The sequence below is a fragment of the Equus przewalskii genome, chromosome 1, assembly GCF_037783145.1.
Source record: "Equus przewalskii isolate Varuska chromosome 1, EquPr2, whole genome shotgun sequence".
Classification (NCBI taxonomy): domain Eukaryota; kingdom Metazoa; phylum Chordata; class Mammalia; order Perissodactyla; family Equidae; genus Equus; species Equus przewalskii.
In genome coordinates this window covers 60,702,613-60,727,747 of record NC_091831.1, presented here as the reverse complement: position 1 = coordinate 60,727,747, position 25,135 = coordinate 60,702,613, and the positions used below count along the sequence as shown (strand labels likewise).

Genomic DNA, 25,135 nt, shown 5'->3' with positions numbered 1-25,135 from the left:
TCATAACTGGGAATATGAAGTACTTTCATTCCTCATCAGTCATTCCAGGCACAGAGATCTATTAACACTAGTTTACTTCTTCTGACATGTCTCCTTTTATTAACAGTTCCAGTACTCACTATGACCCAGTCTTCCCATGGAACTTGTATGTCTGTAGCTTTTCCATCCATGTCTCTTTTTCATATCAGATACGATATATTTTTTTTAAATCATATATATTGTCATTAGGAACATATTTTTAGTTCTATTAATTCCAAAATCTATTAAGAACTATTTTATGTATCCACAGTGCTTTTAATTTAGGTCTCCTGAGTTTCTGACAAAATAAATTAGTACTGGAAGTTCATCTCTTGAATCAAGGATTTAGAAATATTCAGAAGGCACCAAAGTCCCATTTCATAACCCTCTACAATTGACATTATTTTACCCTCTTCAGAGGCATGGTCAATACTAGAGTTCACAATGATATCAGCTAACATTTTTTTAGGGCATAATATGTTCCCATCTCTGTGGTAATTAAGTGTTTTATAAGCATTCTTAATCTTTACAACTCTATGATAGTTGGGGTGGAGGGGCTCAGAGGGATTAATAAGCATCTTGCCCAAGAATGCACAGCTCAAAAGCAGTGGAGCTGAGAATTCAAATCCAAAGTCAAAGAGTAAAAAGAAGTATTTACTAATCAAAAATGGAATTTGGAAAAAGTACACCTTCACATTTGACAAAGAGTTTTCAGAGTGACAAGTACCCATGAAGGCATGGCAGTGGCTATCATAAAATAGCAAAAGGTACCATCATGTGACAAGGTGAGAAAAGATACACTGGCCATAAGATAACTTCATTTTCTTTGTACCTTAGAATCCATTTTCTAAGATGAAGTTAGGTCTGTAAATCACATATCAGCCCTGTGCATCTGTCTTAACTATTACTTTCATTCTTTGGGAGATGAAAGGTAGAAAGATTCTAAATTTCAGGCTCATTTCATGGTTTAAGATTGGTTCAATATGTAAACCTCTCGTTCAACATCTTCTGATGCCTCTCATTACTAATGGTTAGCATTTACACAGGCTTAAAAATGGACTGCAAAACATTAGCAGTATTGATCTTCACTTCACTAATTAGCTCTGCAATGTTAAATCACTTCACTAACTCTCTGGTTCTTGGTTCTCTCATCCATAAAATGAGAAAGTTGGATTAGATGAAGTCTAAAATCTTTTCCTAATTCTAACATCCTAGGATGAAATTAACCTTTGGATTCTGCCTGGCATTCTACTGAGCTCAGTACAGCTAGAAGAAACATAGAAAGAATTAAGACATAATTAAAAAGCCTCAGAGGGAATATGTTTGAATCTTAGCCCTATCACTTACTAACTATACAACCTTGGCAAGTTGCCTTGTCTCTGTAAAATAAGGACAAAAATATCTACCACCTATGGTTTTTTTGAGGATTAATTTATTAAATACATTTGTTAAACGCACCTAAAATAATTCCTGGTGCTGAGTAAGTACTCACTAAATATTCCTTACTCTTAAAGTGTGACTCAAGTATTATAACCAGGTTTTTCAGGGAGCCATTTCCTGAATCGAGATTTGAAAGTTCTGTAGGATTTAAAGCTAATGTAGTATCAAGAGTGTCTCAGTCTACTCAGGCTGCCATAATAAAATACCATAGACTGGGGAGCTTAAAGAACAGAAATTTATTTTCTCACAGTTCTAGAAGCTATAAGTCCCAGATAAAGGTCCAGCAAGGTTGGTTTCTGGTGAGAGTTCTCTTCCTGGCTTGTAGACAGCCGTCTTCTCTCTGTGAGCTCTGGTGTTTCTTCCTCTTCTTATAAGGGCACCAGTCCTATTGCATTAGGGCCCCTCCCTGATAACCTCATTTAATCTTTATCATCTTCCCATAGGCCCTATCTCCAAATATAGTCACACTGGAGGTTAGGGCTTCAACATATGAATTTTGAGTAGGACACAAAACATTCAGTCCATAACGAAGAATACTACTTTATTTTTGTACTGAGAGTTTTTTATTTTAAAGCAAATTTTATAGACCTCTTTCAAATTTCATGCCAAAATTCTAAGATGTGTGAGGAACAGACATGGAGAGGTTAAGCAACACAACCTTAATGACACAACTGAATAAAGGCCAGGTTACAAATAGAATTTGAGCCTTTTAACTTTGAAGCTCATTCCATTAAACAATACGGCATTTTTCAAACTTCCATTTCTAAATATATTTTCATTGTCCTCTCTCACATTACTTCTTAAATCTGCCTTAAAATTCTATCTTCAATAGAAGATTTAAATAGCATTAAAGACAGGAAAGATTAAAAAAACAACAAAAAATAACTGAAGTTCTCAAAGCCAAGAAAACAGATTAAACAGGGCCATAAAAAAATTTAATTAGCTTTATGGTTTTGTGATTTCCACTTTTAGGGAAAGTCCAAAAACTGGCACACTCAGCAAAGTCATTGGCTTATTTCTTGACCAACGCTCATCAATGAGCCTAATCCACCCACACAGGCAAGTTGGAGTTAATTATTTCCAGTAACTGAAAGTTGCCTATTCATTTCTTTCAGAAAAGAGGACTAGAATGCTTTAATAACTATATTTCACTTTCTCTGGATGGCAGAGATTTTATACACCATCTCTTTGGGTACCAAATACTTGTATATAACTATATCTGTGGACATAATACAGCACAGAGGGTTGCTTCAAAGAACATCTTCATGAGATAGAGTAGGGGACAGAATCCTTACTGGGGAAAAACACTGGCTCATACTTGGTAGGTATTATTCCTCAGATCACTTTGGCTAGGTGTTAAGTTCTTTTCCTCTTTTCAGACATTAAAAAATTGTAGAAGTAAGTGCCATTACTCCAATTTTTATGGCTTTTTAAAAAACTACTTTTATTCTTTAGCACTCACATGCAGGCTGGCGCCTCCTAGAAAAAGCGAGAAGCTTCCTATTCAAAAATAGCAATTTTTACGGGGTTTTCTGTGCTTTTGGGGGGAGGAAGAAAAAAGGAGATGAATCACATTATACCTGTCCTTACCTAACCAAATTAAATATTCCATTTTTTTCTTTCTCTTTTTTTTTTTCCTGAAACAATAATGTTTGTACTCTCTGTGCAATAATGTTGCACCTTCCTGTGTTTCTTCAGTTGGAAGTGGTGGTGGTGGTAGGGACTTCCTGTTGCTAATCTCCAGATTACTTCACTATCTCTTATTTGGCTCTCAGCTCCTTCACTTACCTGTGTTATAATTTTACTGCATCAAATTCCTTCTGTTATAAACACCTGAGATGGTTTCTGTGTTACTAGTGAGATCCTGACTGATAAAACTACCTTCTCAGCAATTTATCATTTACTGCTTTTTGAAATGTTAACTAGCTTTTTTCATATATTTATATGCTTTAATATGGTTCCTCAAATAAAACTCTTAAGCTTGAATTCATGGACCCTGGGATGAAAACTCTGACATCTCAGGGTGCATGCTCTAATGAGGATGGGGACTGAGGAGGGGAGAAAAAGCAGACAGGAAAGGTCAGTGAACAAAACAGATGGCAAAAGTTACTCATGTAATATGCCAAAGTAATGTGTGAAGGAGGGAGTCTCTCACATTCAGCTGTTCTTTGAATACAGCGAAAGTACCATTAAAAACAGGTCAATAAGTGTACTCACAATGAATACAGCAAGCAATGATAATGCTATTACAGCCTCCAAGAGCCAGGAACTCCCATTCATCCATGAATTACCCAATTTCTTCTGAGAGGTTCCCCAAACTGGCTAATGATCCAAAAGAAATTTTTACGTGTACTCATACATAATTGTAAGTAATTGTTAGTGGCTATAACCTAGAGCAATCTACTGAAAACGCAATTCTTAAATGCTAACAATCCAAACACAGACTGATATCACAACACAGCATGAACATTATCATTTCAGATAAAAGTGAATGGAGAACACTATGTGGCTGTGCAAACCTCTTTTGGGAATTGATTTCAATCGGGCTAGTATCCCTAAAGTAAGTACTTTGACACATTCTGTGAAAACGCCTCTCCGGCAAGAAAAAGTCTGAGAGACTATATTTAGATGATCATTTTTGTTTCAGCAAATCAAACTGCTTTTGGCACGAACTCATAATGATGTAATACTAATAACAATAACAACTACAACATCACCCAGCACTTAAATAGTTTAAGATTAAAGATTAAGATTTAGGATTAAAGACATTAAGCAAACTGCCCAAGGTCACATAACTAGTAGTTAACAGCTAGAATTTGATCCCAAGTAGTCTGAGAGTCCAGAGTCCATACTCTTAACCATTATACTTATTCTCTCCCTAACTTGGTCAAGATCATTCAAGCTAACTAGGTGGTGAAGTCAGGAATTCAATACAAGTCTTGAGCTACATTTAACCAAGAACTCAATTAGATATGAGGAATGTAAGGTTTATAAGTCTTTAGCTTTCCCCTTTTAAATCCTCACAGTCTTTACTATCACCAGCAAACAATGCTTGTGGAAGGCAACGGGCACAGCATAATATGGAGCTTCAGCGTCATTTGTAATTCAACCAACCTGCATGGTACACAACAGAAAGAGCAAAGCATTTTTTGGTCAGAAAACTTGGGTAGAAGTCTTAACTTTGCCATGAATTAGCAGTTTGCTATTAAATAGAGTATGGCTCTGGAGTAAGACAGACCTGGATTGAAATCCTGGCTTTAAGACCATTGTTTAGGTGGCAAAGTTTGTGCACAGTACAAAGGCACCTGGACAAGAAAGCAAAATGGGGCTGAAATTCTGCTCTTCTTTAGCTCACCAAGCCAGCCACCTTAGAATAGGGACTACATTCTAGAAGTGGCAGGTAACACAGGCCCCCAAGCTGCTGGCTAAGGTGGTGCAGCAGCCCAGAATATGTCTCAGCTACTTAATTCGTTCACCATAGGGGGTGATTTCAATTTTCTATTTCAAAAGAGTCTCAGAAGCTAGTGGTGAGTCTGCCTACTTCACTACTTACTACTAGCTATATAATCTTGGGCAAGTTAATTAACCACTCTAAACCTTAGTTTCCTCATTTGGAAAATGAGTTTGAAAATAGTACTTTCCTCATAGTGTGGTTTTGAGGATTACATAAAATGATGCAAGCAAAGTGTTTAGTACAGTGCTGGCACTTAATAAGCACTCAATATATTGTAACCGATACACTGTAAAACCACGTACAGTTTCACAACCTCTGTGAGCCTCAGATCCCTCATCTGTTCAAATGAATGTTATCTACTTCACAAGACATTTCCATGAATGTTAAATAGTGATAATCAGAAAGCATTTATAAACTACTGCATGTTTATTTTTAAGTTTTATATAAAGAATTAGCAAATACAAAAATGTCTTGGTAGCTAACACTCAGAAAAAAATCATTAAATCGTGACAGGAAAATGATCTCATTAGAGAGATCTGTAAACAATACTAATATAAGGGGTATAAGTGGTATCCAGTCAAAGACAAAAATCCTACACTCTATCAGGTTTGAGCTAATCTAAAACAAAAGAAAAATCACCTCAGAGACACTAAACCTTCTTGCTTAAAATTAGAGCCTCCCAATAGGAAAGACTGTGTCTTATATCTATATGACACAGATAAACCAGATTACACATTGTGGCATAACTGCAGTTTCTCTGAACTTGGAAATAGCATTCCTTGGAAACTGCCTGTTGATCCATTTCAACCTCAAAATAGATATTTGACCCTGCTCCCTAAGAAAAGGATCCCTTTCACCCATCTTGCAATGTTTGGGATATTTAAAGCTTCTATTACCATAAATTCCAAGCTTATAGTCTCACAGCAGCCATAATTCAACTACAAGGAACACATACCACAGGCCCACAAACTAGAGGATTTAAAAGGCCTCCAATTCTGCAACTGAATGATGCTTACTGTGACCCCATGCAAGAGGCAAAACCCGAAATAAAACAAAGATCTAAGATTGCTGTCAGATCTTATACTTCCTTCATGTCTATCTTCCAAATGTGCTTACAATGCTGTTGTTGGTTTATTTATTTATTTATTTATTTGAGGAAGATTAGCCCTGAGCTAACATCTGCCGCCAATCCTCCTCTTTTTGCTAAGGAAGACTGGCCCTGAGCTAACATCCATGCCCATCTTCCTCTACTTTATATGTGGGATGCCTACCACAGCATGGCTTGCCAAGCAGCACCGTGTCCGCACCGGGGATCCGAACCGGCGAACCCCCAGCCGCCGAACAGAACATGTGCCACTTAACCACTGCACCACCAGGCCAGCCCCCAACGCTGTTGTTGTTTTGTTGCAATTCACAGTTATTACCACCATCAGAATGCTAGTTACACATTTATTAATAGGGTATGAAGGGAAGAAAAGAATGTTTTCTCAACTTGATTAATGCCTGTGCCTTCTTAGCATTGAGGCATAAAACACATTCTATATTTACTATGGATTATTGTGTCCATCAAGACACATTTTGACGGGATGGACACCAAGAGGCTCTGGATTCAAATCTAAATCTGTCACTAAATACTGTTACATTCTCAGGAAATCATTCAACTTCTGTGGGTCTCCTCTGAGATAATGTATAAAAAAGATTTTGTTTATTATAAAGTGTTATACATATGGAAATAACTATTTCTGCCAATACTATGTCACACAAATAAATATGAAAATCCCTTTAGTTATTTCAACGTACTACAACGGAAAAGTTGCAAAAGTGCTTTTCCCGAAGAGCAACATTCTATAAATGCCAGTCCTTATGAATTACATCATCTTTAAATTCTTTAGAATCTTACTATGGCACCTGCTAGAGGTACTATACACAAATGGCTCAATCAAAAGATAACCATAATTTGGAAACTTCTGGAAGCATAAGTATTGACAGATGGGATAATCAGCTTCATCAGTAACATTATCTGTTTGTCAGTACTTACTCTTTCTTTTGGCTTGTTTAATAGCATTTTATGTAGCACGTGTTAATCCTACAAGGGCAGTAAAAGCAGAGTCTCAAGTCTGCCTATCCTCACATCTCTCAGGGGTACTCAGGGCAAGTGATAATACCTCCATTTAATAAATAAGGAAAGTCTGGGCAATCACCTAAACATATGAAATAAAAAATGAAACCAGAACTAGAGCAATAAATAGGCTAAGTTCATTGTTCTTTTCCCTAAAATGCACTGCCGTCCTTGGGGCAGGACAAACCTCCAAACTGAAAAAGAACAAAAACAAAACACCTTCCTTGTCCTTTCTCCCAAGCTTCTTTATTACTTGTCTGAGAAATTTGCACAAGAGAGCACAAGAAGCAAAGTTTGTCCCACAAGGCACTGCAAGGGAGTAACTTCATGAAATCCTTGGTTTCTACTTCGCAGCCCTACAAACTATATATGCAAACTGATCTCCATCACGGCCAGACTCATACGACTCAAGGTGCTCCATTTGGGAAGGAAACACTGGACATCTAGCAAAATAATCTGTCAAAGACAAGGCTCCCTATATCATGACCAGGCAGATGAACAGGGCTGCCAAACGTCAAGTATAATAATACTGAATAGCTATTGCTAAGGTGCACTTAGCACGTTTACAGAGGAATTATTTTATTTAATGTGCATTAATTATTACTAAAGCACAACATCCCTTATCCAGAGCACATTTCACATATAAAGCATGCCACAAAGAAATAAAACAACCAGTGGCTTTAAAAGATGACTAGGTAGAAGCCAGAAACACAAGGGTAGTTTGAGAATTTTATTTCCAAACTCAAATATTTCTGTGCTATGTAGAGTACAAACATGTTGTCATTGGGGTGATATTTTGCTAACAATGTATGGCAACACTGATACGGTATACCACAAGATAAAAATGCTGCTTATCTAGACATGAGGTCTGACGACAAAGTAAATGCTGATTTGGTTTTAAAAAACTAAGCATGTTTCAGCTGCTGAAATGCATCACCAATTTGAATTTATACAGAGAACATATTCAGTCCATAAAACATATCAAAATAGTGTGCAAACTTTCAAAAGGCAGAAAATGAACAAAGATTTCTGAAGCAAAAGATCTGAAAAGACAAACTAAGGATCCTTGATTTAGTTTCAGAGGCCACTGAAAGTGTTTTTTGATGAAGAAAGCATTTAAAATTGGTCCTAAGAGTTGATTTTAAATAGCAAAATGGATTAAAGACATAAATGGACAACTCACAGTAGGAGAAACATGAATAGCTAATAAATATTTTAGAATATACAACTTCACTCAGAATCAGGAAAATTATTTAAAAGACAAAAGATTCCATTTCATTATGTGTTTAATATGTTTCCATAATAATTTTCATGATAACAATAGCAGGAATAATATTGAGTTAGTTATAAAGTCTTTGCAATTGCAACAAAAGTGCCAAAGCAACAAAATTATCTCTAACAAGAACAGTCCTTGTTACTTTATAGTAACAAGCACTATATGCTCCTTAACAGAGTTTAAGAAGAAAAAAAGAAAACCAGGGGCTGGCCAGGTGGCGCAGCAGTTAAGTGCACACGTTCTGCTTTGGCGGCCCGGGGTTGGCCAGTTCAGATCCCGGGTGTGGACATGGCACCGCTTGGCAAACCATGCTGTGGTGGGCGTCCCACATAGAAAGAGAGGAAGATGGCATGGATGTTAGTTCAGGGCCAGTCTTCCTCAGCAAAAAGAGGAGGATTGGTAGCAGATGTTAGCTCAGGGCTAATCTTCCTCAAAAAAAAACAAAAGAAAGAAAACCAAAGCAAAACTCAGAATATTTAAAAAATGCAATGCTCTTCACTTTTTTGGTTCAGGGGGTATTCTTAATTCTCTAAGAATTTACTGAGTACGTACTATTTGTCTAGGCACTGTGCAATCCCTGAAATATCTCAGAGCAACCAACCAGAGATTTTAAGACCACAGTGCCAGCTTGGGAAACCCACATCCACAGAGAGGGAGGGAGCGCAACGCGGGATGTAGAAGCAAAACTCAGGCCCTGAACATAGACTAAATGCAGCAAATAGGAGGCAACCTGAGTTCAAACAAAACTAAGCTCAAACTATTACTCCATAACACTTTTGTCCTGCATCTACTCCTAAACTTTCCCTTGTACTTTTAGTTTATGTTTTTAGCTACCTTTGGTCACATCTCCAGAGTCACACTGAAAAGGCCTAAACAGTTTCACTCTTAGGTTCAAAATTTCCTTTATATTTCCATATTTCAAATCAGCTAACTTCACGCTTAGCAACCTGCCATTAAGTGTCTATCAAACTTCTAAGTAAGAGATCATAAATCAGTCACCTCTCTGATCCCCTACATTATGATACACATCTTAATATCTCAGAGTTGGCATTAGAAGATCCAAATAAATTCTTTTTTCTGCACTGGCTTACTTTGAATGGTAGCAATTATAACAAATTTTGCATTACATTTAGATTTCAGATAGCTGCTGACATAAGAATTATCGAATAGCATAAATCCCCAAACACACAGCAACCAGTATAATAGGAGGAAAGCTGGAGGCAATTTCAGATATTTCAAACACTGAAGTCTTATTATATACCCCAGAACTAATAGGAGATCTGAAAATAATCGACTTCATACTTACTGCTTAGGACAGACACAGCCTCAGTAAATACAATGCAAATGAAACATCTCTCTAGAGCCAGATTTATCCAATTTAAAAGAGAGGTAATATTTATACAGATACAGTTGACAATGATGCCTCTTCGACACTTAAAGTTAACTAAAAATTCAAGAACACTGTACAAAAGCTTTTTTTACAACCACAAAAAATCTTTTGGATTCTCCACGTACATGATATGACTTGAAGCTTCTGCTCAAGTATTTTTTCCTTTTAGGTCTAGCCATAATTCAAAGACAGTTATGGAGACTTTTTCTTTTTGATTTTTGAAAAACTATAGTAATGCTACTGTGGCTGGTATCAAATATTCCTGTATTCAAATATTATAGCTAACATTTACACCACTGGGTTCCACACCCTACTACGTACACAGAAGGTGCTCAGTGTTTGTTGAGTGAATAAATGAGAAGAGGGGAATTATGACAACTAGTAATGGACTGCAAAGAAAAACTCAATGCAAGGAAACAAAACACAGGCAGATCCAGGTGGGATGCCCCTTCAGTAGAAACATTAAAAATAGCTACTCAGTATGGGATGACGAAAAAGTTCTGCAGATGGATAGTGGTGATGGTTCACAACGATGGAAATGTACTTAATGTCACTGAACTATATACTTAAAAATGGTTAAAATGGTAAATTTTATATTATGCATATATATATTTATATATTTTTGTGTGTGAGGAAGATTGGCCCTGAGCTAACATAGGTTGCCAATCTTCGTCTTTTTGCTTGAGGAAGATTGTCCCTGACCTAACATCTGTGCCAATCTTCCTCTGTTTTGTATGTGGGATGCCACCACAGGCATGGCTTGATGAGTGCTGTGTAGGTCCGTGTCTGGAATCTGACCTTGTGAACCCTGGGCTGCCAAAACAGAGTGCGTGATCTTGACCACTATGCCAGCGGGCTGGCCCCCTTATTATTATGCATATTTTACCACACTAAAAAAAAAGTTGTTTTAATAGCTACCCAGATAAGTGTGACCACAGATTTTCACAGGAAGACACTGAGGCTATGGTGAGAAATTCTGGCCATGTAAAATACAGTACATGGTACAGTAAAAAACTTTAAAATAAGCAAAAAGGCTCTCACTGAAAAAGTTGTACGGTGAGGATACTCTGTGTTACAAAATATCTGTTTGTCAAGTCCTTGTGAAAAAAGTAACATAATATGGTAGCCGTTTATGTAAAAATACTAAATAATATTTACTCCATTGGAAGAAAAACTAAATATAACTAGGTAAACATAAAATTTGAGCCCTTTAGAAATAACCCTGCTTGTTTAAAAAAACTGAATTAAACTGTTTTGATCTAAAAGTTGTTCATAAGCCTTTCAATTTTATAGTTTTTTTAAAAACTCATGTAGACTAACCATGTAAAGAATTTTATAATATTAATATGAAATACTTATTGGCAGACTTTGTTACACAAATCCAAAAGAAGAGGGGCAGACACTTTAAGGAGAGAAAACTCAGACTAAATACCCAAGGATTAAAAGAAAATATCATCTGGTGATATGGGGACTATCTGCTGACCCAGAGGTCTATTTGAACATTCCTGCAATAATCTCCAACAAAACTCAGAAACATGTCTGGCAGAAAAAAGTCTGTATTGTAGCTCAAAGAAATCTGGTATGAACCAGATGTTTTCAAGAAAGGAGAGTAAGCCTATGACTTTGAATAACCACCAGCCTTGCTGTTTACGTTCTGTCCCAAAGCTGTGATCAGTCAGCCAAAAATTCTAGTATTTTCTCCTTCTCTCTAAACTTTCTTGGATTTAAGGAGCTAGTTGGCAAAATGAAGTCAGTCCACTGCTTAAGTCTGCACTCAGTCTGTCACTAGGTAGGAACATCATATTACTGCTACTGATAACCATTCAAAAATCTTAAAAAAAAAAAAACAAAGTTTTGGATCTAGGATAGGAAAAAATGAAGCCAAAAGATGAACTATACAGTTATTATATAATATATGGAAATAAATTTATAGAATATAAGGAAAATACTTCCTATATTAAGAGTGTATTAAAAACAGATTAGGTTAAAATAATTTTCAAATAAAACATAAAAAACAAAAACATACATACATATATATATATATATAAAAAACTGTCAGGAGAGAAGTGAAAATGATGAGCTACAGCATAACCTACAAAAAGCAAATGGCTGGATGATGGGAAAGAGCAGCAGAGTTTAATTACACAATGGAACAGTGCCTTGCTCAGCTTCTCAGAACCAGCTGTCACCAGGCACCAAGAGAACTGCAAGTAGAAGTAAATCTACTACACAGAACAGGGGTTATTTCCAGGTCTAATTAGTTGGTCTCAAATTCCATCATTCGTATACCAAATCTTTCATGACTTCTTCATAGCTACTCTTCCAATAAGAGCATCTAGTCCTCTAGGTGATAATGCAAAATGAATTTTTATTTGTTAATGTTTCTTTCATTTCCCTCTAGTTCATAATAAACTAATTTACATCATAAGGCTTATACTGTAGCTCCTAGAAGTCGAAACATGACTTAAGTAAACAAGTATACAAAAAATGCTTCCAATGATTAGAACGGGGCCTGATACACAGTAGGTACTAAGTATAAATATTTGCTGAGGGCTGGCCCAGTGGCGCAGCAGTTAAGTTCACACATTCCACTTCTCAGCAGTCCAGGGTTCGCCGGTTCAGGATCCTGGCTGTGGACATGGCACCACTTGGCAAAAGCCATGCTGTGGTAGGCGTCCGATGTATAAAGTGGAGGAAGATGGGCATGGATGTTAGTTCAGGGCCAGTCTTCCTCAGCAAAAAGAGCTCAGGGCTAATCTTCCTCAAAAAAAAAAAATTTGCTGAATGAATAAAGGAATAAATTATAGTTAAGTTTACCATCTCTCCATTGTAAAGATACTTATATTAAAGGGGCTCTAGAAACCTTTCTCTAGACCGCTAATCAATGCCATAAATACAAGGTGGTGATCAAGTGTCATGCTCTCACTCTCTCTCTCTCTCTCTCATACACACACACACACACACACACACACACACTCACATGCTCATTTGATACCAAAACCAAATATAGGGTACTTGTTTCCCTCCTTTCCCTAACTTCCTACCTTCAATAAAGTCCTTACTAGTATTTACAGATTTGCATCCCCTAAAAATCAGCTCGGGAGTTGCCCAAAGACCAAGTGGCCATTCTAACTACATCTTCAGGAGAAATACCTTTCCTAACCCAAGTTCCCTGTTGCTTTCTCTCTTCTTCAATGGGTAAAATCAATCTCTGCAACTTATCCATAGCCTAGGTTCTCCCCATGGACAATATATTCTTTTAAAATAAACGGCTCTTCATTATTAGGCATGCCTTTATGTCTAACTTATCATCCACTGTGTCCTACATTAATCCTACTAGGTACAGTTTTCACACAGTCATTCTGGTCAATGAACAGGCAAGCACTCAGTGAACACGTGAAAACCACGCCTATTAACTTATAAACAAAAACACTGACCAGTAGTGCCCAGTAAGCGTGCCAGTAAGTGTGACTGTGAGCATTATTTACTTAATCAAAGGCCTACAAGTCTAAAAAAAATCGCTGACATGTATATAAAAATCTCTGGGGAAAATGGTAATACAACAGAGTATAAATAAAATAGAATTACAAGCCTATGATAACAAAGATGGACAGAATACACAGAAAAAATAGGAACAAGTAGAAATAAGAAGACTAACCAAATAGAAGTTTTAGATACAAATAATCTACAAGCCTCTAGTCAACTTGAAAGCATGGCACAGGAAATGTCAACAGTGGTGACCAGTGACACAGGGAACATGGACACTCTTCTCAGTACAGATGCCTTTCATCCCACCTGGTAAGGAAATACCTTTCACTTTCAAAAGAAGACTGTTTCTATGTGTTTATCCTTTTCAGCAAACGTCTACAAATCACAGGGGCATATTTTTGACATAATTTGCTTATGCCTCCTGAAACCTACATTTAGTCACGGTCAATTAAATGCTGTTCTCTCAAGAGCTCAATTATTAAATTTATTAACTTGTATCTGAGGGCAAAAGCTGTTAATTGTGTTTACAATCAAATATAGGAATAAATGCATTAATATTTTATTAACAACTATTGAAATATGCTGGAACAGGCTACATTATGCCAAATACAGCTAGAATCTTTTTACACATCCAATAAGTCTTTAGCTATTAGATCTAGAATAGATTCTCTTTCTCAGAATCACGCTTTCACCTCCCCGCTGCCACAAGTGGATTAATGGACCTGTCCTGACAGGTAGATAGTTCATTAGAAGACACAGTCACACCTAACAGCAGCACACTGGCTGCCCTGGCAAAGGAGCGAGTGACTCACAGTGCCTGTTGGTTTGAACTTACTCTTGTACTACACGAGCTTTTATGACCCCACTGGAATCAAAATTAGAAATCAAGAAAACAAATAACATGTAAAATATACATAGGGCTAGGAGTCAGAAGTCAGAAAGGAATGCACAACTAAAAATCACAATTCTGAAGATTGGTTGTGCAAGAAATTCTAAGAAAATTTATAAGTAAGAAATCCTGTTTTGGGAAAACCATTCCTGATAGGAAATTCTATAATTTCACTGTTATGATCAGCCATGAACTATGGAGCTTCCTATGCTGAGGAAATGGAAAAGAAAGCTTCACACTAGAAGGGAAAAGATCATGATGAGGGCATTCTTTTCTAGCTGGCCATAGAAAGGTAATAAGCATGAGAGCTATTATTAATCAATATACAGCAAGGTGAAAGACACTGACTGACAGGATCAACACTGAGTGACAATAAAAATGTTAATTTTCTTCACTGGCTAACTTCATATACCAAGCCTACTTTAAGAGGAAAGAGACTGAATAACCACACACCTCCAAACCCTACTCCCATAAAAAGTCAGACTACAGGAGCATAAGAAGCTGGCTTTCCCTAAAATGGAAAATTTTTCTCTGTTTCTTAGAGAAGCCTGAAGGACTGCTGCAAGGGAGGCTATTAAAATGCTGAATTTGCCTAGAACTGAAATTAACACCTTTTAGCTAGAATTTTTTTAAAAAGCATATATATAGACTGACTTTATCACCTTTCCAATTCCCAACACTTAGAATTTTTAAAAACCCTATTTGACACGATACAATTTAACAAGATTCAAGTTATGTTAAACATAATCTGAAACGTTATTTTTAAAGTGTATAAAAGGGAATGGTGGGCCTCAAATCTGAATATGAACTTCACTGCAATGTATATTGATCATTCCACCCTTTTCTTTTTTGACAGTCACTAGCAGTCAAAATAATTTTAAGGTAAATTACATGTAGATAACTCTAATTTATAGTTCCTACTTAGTAATTTAATTATAATTTTTGCGCATCTACTATGTGTAACACATCACTGTGGCATGACATTTAAGCCAAAGTATTTACACTAAGTGCACACAGTACCTGCCTTCTAATACACACCAAAAAATACTTTTGGCTCTAGCTGAATATAATAATGAGAGGAGTATTCTAACAATAGTATAAAACAAAAGAGCTGGGGCCTTGAAGAAAGAATAGCATTTTAACCAGCAGAAAGGGTCAGGAGGACATCCCACACAAAAAGAAGCTGTGAAGAAAGACAGAACCACAAGGCATGTCTCAAAACCTAGCACAGCAAAAGCCTATGTTGCAAAAGGCAGAGGAGAAAAAAGAACCTGGAAGATTAGACTGGATTCAGACCACGAAAGACTTTCAACACCAAAGCTCATGGAGTTTAAGCTTTGTTCTCCAGGCAACAGGCAGCAAAGGATTTTAAGCAGAGGGTGACCACTAAAAAATATGCCAAATACAGAATTTCCACAGAAAAGAAATTACAAGTTTCACATAACATTTCCTTATATTCTGTTATTTATAACCCATAACTACTGAAACATGAGGCTAAGATGTCAACATCATGGCTATCAGTATTCAACATTTCCTTTTTTAAGACAATTAAGAATCCACATTTCCTTGCTTAGCATAAATCTTCTAAAAAGGCCTTGTCTTTTTGCCCTATTTATCTAAAATAAACAGCACAAACCAGAGGAAAAGGTAGAGTCTTTTCTAATGTTTGCTCAATCTAAAAGCCAAATTTGGCACGTAGGGTACACATTAGTTTATTACTATATGTGATTGGCTGGATTCCTCTCTCCATGAGGCTATTTTTGAATTGGAAATGTAACTAAGGAGGGATGAGTGCAAGGAATTTCTCACAGCCCCCAGGGCACATATTCACATAACTTTACGCCAATTCCCCCTCTATCTTCCTCAAATAAACTCTCTTTGATTACTATAATTATAAGATTTAGTCCATTAAGAGATTACTATAATTATAAGATTTAGTCCATTAGCAGAGCTAGAAAACTTTTCCAGTGGTTTTTATTCGTAACAGACTGTAACTCTGTCCCCAGTTCCAGTCTAGGCTCTCTCATTCTTTTAAAGTATTACAGGATTTCTCCAGCTGCACTAACTCCCAGAAACCTAAAATCCTGATGACCACTAAAGTAGCAACTGTACCTACTTTACCCCCACCTATACCACTGCTCATCCCTACTCTGATGTCAAGTTAAAAGCAAGGGAATGGTAAGGAGTTGTTGGGATGTAATCAACAGCTTGCTGCTCCTGGTGCCTATATTCAGAAGGGCCTACTCCGAAATTCAGGCCAAAAGTTAAGAAGCAGAAAAAGGGGAAATACTGCCAACTTTCCTGCTAAGGAATTCATATAGATTGCTTCCCTTATCCCTCCCCTTTAAGTTTTAAATTACAAATCCCTTACAATTAGGTTATGTGCTGGTTGAGGTTTGGGGCCAAGGCCTAGAAATGTAAACCTTTTACACTGAAGGTACAGAAAATAAGTTGTTGTTTTAAATAAGTATTTCTTGAATTGAGGTTTCTGCTCATCTGTTTTACCACTTTCGTTCCTATAATGCTCTAACAGAAACTTCCCACTGTTCCATTAGTGCATTAACGTGATCACCCTTCTTTATTTGTTTTCTTACCTCCAAGGCACAGTTACTCCTTAATATCTCTGAGAATACAAACTCATGACTGAAGAGTTTGGACTATACCACTACTATGGCACCAATATGGTACCAACTTTCTCCTGAAGTTCAGAGAAAGCAAGTTAAGAGTTATTTTCAGAAAATGTCTATGGTCATTTAGAGTTTAAGCCACAAGTTAAATGCCCTACATGCTTGTCAATAAGACTAAGAAGCTTTGGGGAAGACTGTAGTGAATTATAAGCAAGTTCTTGTAGAAACTTTAATAATATTAAAAAGCAATCAGCCTGTGAAAGCTCTTTGACCAAATGCTAACAGAATCATTTCTCCTAGCACTACCATCTCAAACACGGAACAATGTACAAGATTGTCCACCACTTAGATTGCTAAATGCTTGGTCTAAAAATCACCAAAAGGGCACCATTAAGCTAAGACACAGGAAGCATAGTAATAAATCTCTTTACTGACAAATACTACAGATTTTAAAAGTATGTAAGAGAACTGCAGCATTTAAATCACTAGAATCCAAAGCTAAAACTTACTAAGATAATAATTGGGGGAGAAGATGTGGCTTAGAGTTTTTGTTTACAATCTATTTACTAAGGCAGCTTAGCAACATTTCTGCTAAACATCTCCAGGAGGAAGCAAGTGTTGGTCATAATTCTTCTTTCCCCGACAAGCATAAAGGGCCAACCCTTAGTCTCTGGAGGATTAAACAGAACCATCTGAGGGAAAACAAAAGATGTCTAGGTTAGAAGGAAATATTTTCCTAGAGAATGCAACAATTTTTTCCATTCTCAATTCCTTTTAGGACTAATAGCCTTTATAAGCACAGGGGTAGTAGGCAGCAGCAGTCAATGGGGGAGAAAATGAATCATAGAAATTAGTCAGAATCTTACCACATTCAGTTATCTAATAACCCAATCCTGGGGCTAGAGGTAAATCTGAGCATGCAGAATGACCTGCCAAAGCCCAAACAACTTTCACTGTCACCATCCAGAGAGCTACTGAAAGGAATAAGGGCAAACATTAAGCAAAGCACTCCTCCAAAGGCATAAAAAATTTACGTATCCAACCTCCATGTGTACACACACCTCTCAATACAAGCAAAGGGTTTTAAACACTCAAAATGTTACATTAACTTACTGTTACTTTTGAAATGTTTTAAAGTATTAAGCTGTATTGATTTGCAAAACAAGATTTGCTTATGACTTTTTTTAGAGTAATACATACTCATTGTAAAAACTAAAATTAAATACAGAAATACATAACATGAAAATGACAGTCCCCTACAATCCCATTCCCCAGAGACAATCACTATTAACAGTTTAAACCCCAGGATTCTACAGGGTTCTCTAGTTACAAAATCTCAAGTTTGAGGATGCACAAAGGTAGTATGTATGATGGAACACCTTCTCCAACCCCACACCCCCAACTAGAGATACTAAAATACTCTTTACAAAGTCCCTGCCAAGTGTTCAGCCAGCCTCTGCTTCAACAAATCCTTTGACAAGGACCTGACTACCTCCCAAGGCAGACCACTCCATCTTACAACAGATTTTATTGAAATACTGAGTGGCTATTACCTTCCTGTCAGATTCCTGGTTTCTCTCTTATGTCTCTGTTTTCAAATGTGCACACATAAAATAAGGTACCCAGAAATGGACACAATACTCTGGAAGAACCATAGTCTTCATTCTGGACACTTTGTTTCTATCAACAGAGCCCAAATCACACTGTGGACTCACAGTGAACATTCCGTCAAATGAAACCCCCCAGGTATTTTTCATGTTAACTCTGTTAAACCACAATGCATCCATCTACAATAACACTTGTTTTTAGAATCATATATAGAATTTTACATTTATCAATGTTCCATACATCTTGATCAATTTAGTCCATCCTCCTCAGTCTAATGAACTATTTACAATCTCTACTTTGAAAAAACAATACATTAACTATAGAACTTATTGCCAGCTTCACGTCATATACAGATTTGCAAAGTCATCGATATTTCATCCATGTTATTAATAAAAATGTTGGATGCTAAAATACAACCCAACTATAGAAAGGACTGAAATTCTGATATATGCTACAACATCCACAGAATTTGAGAACATTATGCTTAGGGAAATAAGCCAGACACAGAAGGACAAATACTGTATGATTACACTTAAATGAGGTAGCTAGAATAGGCAAATTTAGAGACGAAAACAAGAGTAGAGGTTACTAGGGGCTGGGGTGAGGGAAAGTTATTGTTTAATTGGTACCAATTTTTTGGAGGAAGATGAAAAAGTTTTAGGGTATAGATAGTGATGATGGTTACACAACATGTGAACATATTTAATGTTACTGAACTGTACACTTACAAGTGGTTAAATGATACATGCTGAGTGAAAAAAAAGCCAATCTCAAAAGTTTACATACTGTATGAGTCCATTTATATAACATTCCTGAAATGACAAACCAGTCACCAAAGGCCATATATTGTATGATTCCATTTAAGTGACATATTCAGGAAAATCCATAGAAATAAGAAAGTAGTGATTCCCAGGGGATGGGTGTAGAGGCAAATGGCGAGTGATTGCTAATGGGTACTAAGTTTCTTTCTGTGGTGATGAAAATGTACTGGAATTAAATACTGCAGAGCTCTGAATACGCTTAAAACAACTGAATTGTATACTTTAACAGGGTGAATGTTAAGGTATACAAATTGTATCTCAACATGGATGTTATTAAAAAAGAGAGAGAGGGGCTGGCCCGGTGACGTAGTGGGTAAGTTTGCACACTCCGCTTCAGCAGCCTGGGTTTTGCAGGTTCAGATCCCAGGAGTGGACCTACACACCACTCATCAAGCCATGCTGTGGCAGTGTCCCATATACAAAATAGGGGAAGACTAACACAGACGTTAGCTCAGGGCAAATCTTCCTCAAGCAAAAAGAGGAAGATTGGCAACAGATGTCAGCTCAGGACGAATCATCCTCACCAAAAAGAAGAGAGAGAGATTCCTATCATTTGACACTGAAGTTAAAGACAGCCATAGCCTTCCAATATCCATTCATTGGGTGCCTACTGACAAGAATACCTAGAATAAAAGCCTCTAAGTCTGAACAAATTAGTAATTTTAATTTTCTCACAGGCCTGCTCTCTGCATATCTTTGATGATTATTTTTTTGGCCATTTAAAAAGGATGAGACAAATGATTTTTTCCATTTGAATACTCTGAAGAGGAACAAATACAACCAAACATACCAGTAAAAGAAAATCATAGTTGTTTTTTGAGCTCAGAAAACAAAAGAATCTCAGAGAATAGATTAAAAAAAAGTTTGGGAGATAGAATATGCTTCAAATCCAATAAATAAAAACCAAAAATTGGATGGCACAGAGAGCCCTTGAGATTTTATATGTATAATATTCACATATTCATAAAGTGGCACACTCTACAAATATTAAATATTACATTCAAATAAAGCAATCTGTTCTATATGAGACCCAAAGTAACTTAGTCCCAATTCCATTTCCTGGATGAGAAAAGGGGGTCATTATGATTTTCATCCAGATTCTAAAAACAGAAAATAAGGCAAGTTCCCAGCAATTATTCCAAAACACGACCACCATTATCTACACCCATCAGTCAGTACTCTTTCAGTTACAGACAGAACAAAACAAACGAAGTGGTTTAAACACTATGGAAATGTATTGTCCATACATGGAGGACCAGAGAGAGGTAGGAGTGGCTTTAAAGCCAGTTAATCCAGCAGTTCCACAATGTCTCCAAAGGACCCACACTGTGTCCATCTTTCCCTCATTGGCTGGTTATTCCTGTGGTTTTAGGATGGCAGCCAGCAGTAATTGGATTCGCAGGCTTCTCTGTGCTCAAGAAGTAAAAGAATGAAGGTTCCCTTATCCCAAGTCCTTTTTTTCAGGTTGACTGGGCCAAATTAGATCATGTGCCCATCCTAGAATCAATTACAGCCACCAGGAATTCCATGTACAGACTGGCTTAGACCTGGGCTCCTGAATCAGTCACTGGCAAAGGGAACGGAACTTTCATGATTGGCTTAAGACCGCTGGCTTTTCAACTTTTTCAACAGCAAGCCACAATAAAAAATACAGTAGGGGCCGGCCCGGTGGTGTAGTGGCTAAGTTCGCATGCTCCGCTTCAGTGGCCCAGGGTTCATGGGTTTGGATCCTGGACGTGGATGTACACACTGCTCATCAAGCCATGCTGTGGTGGTCTCCTATAAACAAAATAAAGGAAGACTGGCACAGATGTTAGCTCAGGGCCAATCTTCCTCACCAAAAAAATATGTATATATATATACATCAGGATTCAGTAGACACACACACATATACACAGACCAGTTAACAAACATTCTATAAAATAACGCTTATCCTTACTATGCAGAATGCACTCTGATTTTTGTTGTTGTTGTTTGGTATTACACTTATGCTTTTGAAGTTGGTTGCCACTCTACTAAGTTGGTTTTATGACCCTCTAATAGGTCATGTCTGGCAGTTTCAAAACCACTAGTCTAGGCTAATCAGAGCTCACACATGAGGCTAGGGTCAAATTCAGACACCACACTGCTGCTGCACAATGGGGGAAAAGGTGAAATAGTTATTGAGGAGTCAATCATTACATCCATTAACATCGCCTACAGTGCACTTTTGGATACATTATCTTACGTGATTTTACAAAAGTAGTATTGGAAAAATCCAAAGGATATACACACAAGGAAAACAGGTTTTGTCTTCTCATTTTGAAACTATATTAAAACTTTCTGTATGTTTAAGATAAAGAGGTCATATTCAGAAATGTTCACATGGATGCATTTTCAGCAAAGTACCTACAGGGAATGGCCATCAGACATTATCAGAAAGGACAAATAGGAGAGTAAGTTTCGTATTTTATTTATTTTTTTAAATTTTTTTGAGGAAGATTAGCCCTGAGCTAACTACCGCCAATCCTCCTCTTTTTGCTGAGGAAGACTGGCCCTGAGCTAACATCCATGCCCATCTTCCTCTATTTTATACATGGGACACCTTCCACAGCATGGTTTGCCAAGTGGTGCCATGTCTGCACTCGGGATCCGAACCAGCAAACCCCGGGCCGCCGAGAAGCGGAACATGCGAACTTAACCGATGCGCCACAGGGCCGGCCCCAAGAGTAAGTTTTAAAAGAAGGCAGATGAGACATAGTTAGAAGAAGAGATATAGTTAGAGCAGTGGTTCTCACCCAAGGGTGATATTTAGCAACGTCTAAAGACATTTTTTGGTTATCACAACTCAGGAGGACGCTACTGGTATCTAGTGGGTAGAGGCGAGGGATGCTGCTAAACATCTTAAAATGCACAGGACAGTCCCCCAATCACAAAGAATTATCTGCTACAAAATATCGATAGCACCAAGGTTGAGAAACTCCGAGTTAGAGTATTACCACCTGTGATCTTGTTAGGCGATCTAAAGTCCAAATGCCACTCTGCAGTATGAGAACATTAGATGCTTTGGGACTATCTGTCTCAGTTTGAATTGGAAATGGAAAATGGAAAAGAGTGAGCAAGAAGCAGTCTATTCTACTCAGAGTGGTAACTGTTCTACATTCCAAAGGCAAAATTATCTCCCTTGTTCGTGGGGTTGATTTCTTTCTAAAAAGAAGTCTATAAAACAGTTTTCTATCACTTCACTGTATAATACAATTAGTTAACAGGAAAGATATATTAGTGTACATTTGGAGTTGGAAGGTTTGCTATTCCGAAGCAATTATGAGAGCTAGTACAAGTAACTATAACTACAAAACATTGTTCCTGTACATCAAGGGAAGAGGAATAAGAAGTAATGTCTTCCAAGGCCCCCAGGTTGGGGCAGTGGAATGAAAACAGAAGGCTTCATTCCACTACTCACTGGACATGTAGTCTTTCTAGTATTTATCTTTGTTAGAAAACTCATGCTGTTATTCTCCTAAACACTATACAAATAATTTTATTCACTCCATGATATCCAACAGCTTATGGGGTTTAATAACACAGAAATATCTTTCTTTTCTCCATACCTAAAATTACATCCCTACTCTCAACAGGACATCTCAGGGGAAGAAAAAGGAAGTAGGATGAGTGTCCTCAAACTTCTGTTAAAACAAAACAAAACCCTTCCCTCCTTTATTATCTCATACCATACACCTTCTCTCACTCACCACACTCCAGTAACATCAGCCATCCTACCATTCCTCCAATACACCAAGCACAATCACCATCCTAGGCCCCAAACCCCTATCCTGATCCCAAACCAGGGCCTTTTCACCTGTAACTTCTACTGAAATATTCTTCACCCTTATCGTTATATGGATTTCTCCCTGTCATTTAGGGCTCAGCTTAAGTATCTTGACCTTAGAGAGACCTTCTCTGACTACTCAAACCTAAATTAACCCTGCAATCACTCTCTATCATATCAAATTTCCGATGGTTTTTAACTACTCAGCACCTTTAAACAGCCTTCCTAGTTTGAAGAATATCTCATAAGTCCTGCCTCTCCAAGAAGAACGTCAGAAATTCACTTTTCCAGCCTCCTTTGCAAACAGGAAGCTGATATGTGACCTAGGTTCTGCCAATCAAACACATCCATATATTTCAATTAGGAACTAAATGAAATAATGGAGCCACCATGTGGAATCCATTCTGAAGAACATTTCAGAGAGGCATCAGCTTTCTTTCAGAGCAGTAATGGCAAAGGTCCTAGCGGTTGCATCTCATATTCAGCACAGACAGTGCAAATTCTAATATCTGTTCCCAGAGGCAAAAGCAGTAGATCTCCAATGATGTAGCCTAGTGGTATAATTTTGGGCACTGTTTCTTGGCACTGTCTACTTGACTTCAAGACTGATTCTCTGGCTTCCCCCAAAGATTCTGTGAGCTCCCTAATATGCTTTAAAAGTGTTTTTTTCCCCTGCTTAAACTAGCTAGAGTGGGTTCTGCCCTTTGCAACTAAGACATCTGATTCATTATTCATAAATGTTTCATGAGATTCTCACTATGTGATATTTTCTTGTTAATTATTTTATTTATTGGCTGTCTCTCCCCACTAGAATATAAACTTTATAGGACAGGGACATTGTCTATCTTGTTCATCCCTGTCTACCCAATATTTAGGATAGTGCTGCACATACTACAGACACTCTACAAAAACTAAAAAAAAGCCTCTCTACTGCTACATAAATATATACTTAAGAACCCATTGGAGGAAATTCAGAATATCAATGCTGTAGGAGTTAAGATCTAAAAAGGATGCACGTGGACCGGAGAAGTTAAAGAGGCTTTATGAAGGAGATGGCAGCACTTGACTATCAAAAAGATGGACTGCAATCCATCTTTCTACAGGTGTGTAGAAGAGGAGATATATGCCTTCTAAAAGATGAGGATGAATGAATGGCACTGGAAATAAATGTGGCAAACGTAGAAAAATGGGATTAAGGAGAAGTGTGTTGAGCTTAGTGGGAAATAGATATGCAAGATGGGCAAGACTACGAATGGCTCTGAATGCTGGGGTTGGGGGATGTTGTATCTGATAATGTTTCAAGAACACTAATCCTCAATGAGCATTTTCATCTATTCTTTATTCTAGATGTTAGCTGCTGTGTAAAACTTACAACAGCTACCCACACAGTTTCTACAGCATTCCCTCTCTGAACATTGGTGTTCTATATTTATCTGTTCAAGCTAAGAGACTACTAGAGAAAGAGATTCTGATAATGTTCTTGTAACCAAGCAAAACCCAATTTAAAGATAAAATTCTATTACCAAAATGGCCTTTATTTCTCAACCCATCCCCAAAGTCAGATTTTAAAATTTGTTTCAATTCCATTTACCCTCTAGTCTATTAGGATATTACATTGGTACTAGGTACATGAACTAGAGCTTTGAGGAAAGAATTTTTTTTTACTTTATATTAAAGTAACAGTCACTCAGAACACAGAAAGACAACTATTTTTATGAAGATAACACTTCAGATAGTCTTTTAAGAATCTAGCAAATCCTACAACTAAAAACTCTAAAAAGGGTACATAATTATATTTTGTGGTCTTACATGAGTCAGAAGGGAACTCAGAAAGACTCTTGTGTTGTTGATTTTGGAAAACAATCTAACAGTAATTATTAAATATTATTAAACAAACATTTATCATATGTATAAATCCTTTGAACCAGCAATCCCACTCCTGATTCTTTATCTCACAGAATAAATGTGCCAGCACAAGATGATTACTACAGTGTTCACAGTGACAAAAAATAGGAAACAAAGTAAATGTCCATCAACAACAAGGAATTAACTAAATAAACATAGTTACAGCTAGCTGTACCAGGCAATAATCTAATATACAATGGCATATTTTATCCAGCAATTAAATGAATAATTTAGAGCTATACTAGTTGACTTAAAGGAAGTTTTACAAATTATTATTTAGTGAGAAAAATA

At 37.1% G+C, this 25,135-nt stretch overlaps 1 protein-coding gene across 2 annotated transcripts in view; it reads right to left on the bottom strand.

The window, feature by feature from the left end:
* MCU (mitochondrial calcium uniporter) overlaps positions 1-25,135 on the bottom strand; it is a 188,508-nt gene that overhangs the window by 137,382 nt on the left and 25,991 nt on the right. The gene's annotated exons all lie outside the window — the stretch shown is intronic.